This window comes from Silene latifolia, chromosome 11, assembly GCF_048544455.1.
Source record: "Silene latifolia isolate original U9 population chromosome 11, ASM4854445v1, whole genome shotgun sequence".
NCBI classification, from domain to species: Eukaryota; Viridiplantae; Streptophyta; class Magnoliopsida; order Caryophyllales; family Caryophyllaceae; genus Silene; species Silene latifolia.
Genome location: NC_133536.1, coordinates 63070660 through 63074791, shown reverse-complemented (window position 1 = coordinate 63074791; position 4132 = coordinate 63070660).

The following is a 4132-nucleotide window of genomic DNA, read 5'->3' as shown; positions in this document are numbered from 1 at the left end:
GAAGACCGCATGGTATGATCTTTCCAATCTCCTTTTTCCTCTTTATGTTAATGACTATGTGGCTTTATTTTGATTGATGCGGTAAAACAATGTGAACTTAGGACTTGAATTTAGTTTACATGTCATATTAGTTGATAGAATCATTTGCATTAGGATGTTTATATTAGTTGCATCATAGCATGTAGTTGCATTTAGAGAAAAGTTTTGAAAAATGCCTAATTTGGAACTTTGACAAGAGCAACTAAGCCATTACAAATACTTTTTCAACTTAAGACTTTGTCTACTAGAATGGTTGTAAAACACCCTAAATTGTGTCATACTAGTGTCTTTTGACCCATGACCCAAAACCTAGTCAAGGGTTTGCATGTGAGTCACCTATTCCAACCCCGTGATGCGATGTGGACTTGGTTAACTTGTCTAGATGACCTTGATTGACCTTGTGGTAAGGCAACCCAAAAATACTTTCTATCAATAAGTTTGAAGTGCTCATTTCTAAAGTTTTGTCATGTGGAAGTAATTTAATGCCAAGGAAACCTCAAATGTTATGAATTGTTGAATGTTGAGAAATTTTAAGTTGTTTTGATGGAGGCGTACCACTTCGATGTGCTTTGGTGCGGGATCCATTGAATTGGGCCCCCATACGGTTGTGAATTCGGCCGCCCAGAGACAGAGTGACTATCACCCCGAAAAGCTATTGTCTAGAGGTTAACCGGTTGCCTAATAAGCGATTGGCGAAAGCAAAGGACACTAGCCCGGAAGGGACAAACCCCATCTTAAATTTTTGAAATGTGAAAGTTGAAATGAGGACAATTTTGAATACTAGTCATATCCACCCATTGTGTATAAAGATTTGAGCATTTCATTCCCAAAAAGCCTTTTTGTCAAGCCACTTGGTCGAGCTTGGGACGATCCATGACCTTTACTTTTGTAGAGAATTCGAGACTTGTCATGTCATATGCTATAGCATCATAGGGATCATCATTCCACCACCATCCGATCGCTCTTGACGAAAGCATTTGGAAATTGAGGACGAAAGTAGTCTAGTTTAACACCATTTGGAGGTGATTTAGTGCCATCCTCTTAGCCTTAGTAATTTGTTGAACTAGTATTTGTGAAGGATTACATGCTCTTAAATTTGTTCCTCTTTAGTGCCTCTGCCACTTGATGAGGAAGTGGCTATTCTTTTGTAGATGCATCCATTTTGTGATTTTGTGTGCTTAATGTTTGGATGTGTCGCCATTTTGGCAAGACCCACCTTGCCTTGCAAGAAGGCATCCTACCTCATGGTTGTCTTGTTGTGAGTTGAAGGGGCGGAGAGAGACCCGCTAATTGTCTCATATCGGCTATATTATTAGGATAGTTTAGTATTGGTCCTAGTCTTTGTCACCTCTTTACTCGGGACGAGCAAAGGTTCGGTTTGGGGATATTTGATGTGACCATAATTAGCGCACATTTAGTCCCCGAATTAGCCTCGTTCCCATGCTTTTTAGTGCATATTTGGGTCATTTACTATCTTTAGTTCTTTTTTTTGCATATTCTTTGAGATTTTGATCCCTTGGTAGGAAAGGAGTAAGAATCTTGCATTTTCGTGGCAAAACGAGGCTAAATTGATCGAATCCAATGACCAAGCATCAAGGAGAGACAAGATTAGAAGGCCTTTGTACATATGATAGTAGATGAGCAATGTTGAGAAAGGATCCTTGAGTCCCCAAGGAAATCCCCAAGGAATTTATGAAGAAAGGGGAAGAAAAGAAGAAGGAATTGTGCTGAACTACAATCCGAGCGGATTGTCTCCAATCCGCCCGTCTCCTCACAGCACAATCCGAGCGGTTTCCTCCAAAGACGCTCGGATTGCACCACAAGAATCCGCCCGGATTCCCTTAAATCCGCTCGTCTTCCACCCCCAGAATCCGCCCGTCCCGACCCCAATACGCACGGATTCCTTCACAGCCAATTTCGTCTTCTCCAAGCTACAAAGAAAGAAGCCCTTCCTTCGGAAAATACCGGCTCCTCCTTGCTCAATCTAAAAAGTGTAATTACTAGTTTAGCCCTTAGTTAACCCTAATGCATCCTCCCTAATTTTCACTATAAATACCCCATTAGTCCAATTAGAGGAGCATGTTCTTCTTATCAATAATTAGAGTAGTTAATATCAATCAAATCTCTCTTTAATATTGTAATCAAGTATTAATCAAGTTCTAATACAAGTTTTATTTCTAGAATCTCTCTTTTGTTCATCCTTTGTTTTGGGTAATTGAAGATTATTTGGGTTATTATTGGGAGATTGACAACCTCTCAATCAAACATCAAGTACTTCTATTATTCTTGCTTTGTTATTGGAATCATTAGTAGGTATAATCTCATAATCCCTTTTTAATTATTGCTAATTACTTTTATTTGTTCATCATGTTTCACTTTGTTAGTATGATTGACAACCTTGCTAGCATGATCAACATGATAATGAGTGAGTAGTCTCTTAGCTAGGGTTAATGGGTGATTAGGGGAAACCAACATGGGGAATGATTCATGCTTAAATTAATATGCTTTCATGGTTTATTTGCTTGCTTGTTTTGATCTCAACTCATGCACATGTTATGTTTGATGAAATGCTAAGCCTATGAATCCTTGCATTTACCACCATCACCTATCTTTTCAATGAGACTTGTAAGACATAACCCAACTCGGGTCTCATTAGACCATGCATGTTGTTGAGTAGGGAAGACTAAGTCGACTTGTAGGTGTTGTACAATCTAATCGATTCGGCTCCGGGACCCAAACTTTCCTAGGATTGTAAGATATAACCCAACTCAATCCATCACAACAATAATTGCTTGCTTATAATTTGAGAACATGTTTGTATGATCATATCCCATGACTCCCCTATGATCCCATGACACCCTAGTGCTTTTTAATCAATTGTTTACACCCCTTTTAATTCATCTTGCTAGTTTATTTTCATTTCTATTTTAGTTAGTGACCTTCTACATCAACCCAATTTGTGACACCCCTAAGGCACCACTAGTTTCAATAGAAATCTCATCTCAATTCCCGTCCCTTGAGATCCGACCTTTACTTGCCTCTTTACTAATTGTAGAGTTGTTTGTGAAGCTATAAATTATGTTTTGATTCGGAAGTGACCCAACGACCACATCTTTATTTGTGAACAAGAAACGGACCGATCAGCCGCCTAATGCCTTGTCTGACCGGGAAACCAGCTCCCACCTCAAGTAACATGCTGATTAATGATGTTCAGCATGTCACATTGAGAATCTTTCTTCGTTCTCTCTCGAACCTCCTTTATGACCGACCGGATATCAGTAAGCTGAACAATCATGAGGTGTTGCTTTTGATCTCGTACCTCAACCCGGAGCGGACCAGGAAAGTGGTCTTTAATGCTCCTTACATGGTTTGTGCTGCCCTTGCCTTGATGGCCACTGCCTCTTCCCGGTACTTGAGTTGTGGCGCTATCGCCACTCGGTTAGCTGAAAAGCTAACCTCTTTTGAGGCTTCTTCGGAGTACGTGCCTCTAGCTACCCAAGTGCCCACTATGGACTGTGACTACTATCTCGACCTGAAATGGTTGAGGACCTTGGCTGACGGTAGCCTAGCTTGGAGGGTGTGGGGCATGAGTTGGATGAAAATTACAGCTCCTGAGCACCTCCCACCGACGGAGCCCTTAGAGCCGGCGGTAGTGACTGTGGATTCTGATGATGAGGATGAGGAGGAGGATGTTGATAGACCCCGCCAGCTGCAGACCTACCTCATCGACGACACAATTCTCGAGGTGATGCCAGAGCCGAAGAAGGGAGAGAATGCATCGGTCATGGCGGTGGAGAGACCTAGGTTGGTGAGAGGACCCCGTCGAGTGAGGGAGAGGACCTGGGAGACTAGGCCACGGCCGGTAGCACCACAGCAGCAGCAACATCCTTTTCCGTGCTACCCTTACCTCGACACCCCGGAGACGCGATCCAGCTACTTGGCGGAGAGAGTGTCATCTACTTTGACACTCAGGAACATGCACGAGATGGCGTACGCTCAGGGGATAGGGACCGAGGGACCGCATCCGGTCTGGTGGAGTGGAGTGGGGGACTACACAGGGGTTTTCCACTCCTACGGGGTGGATCAGTCGACG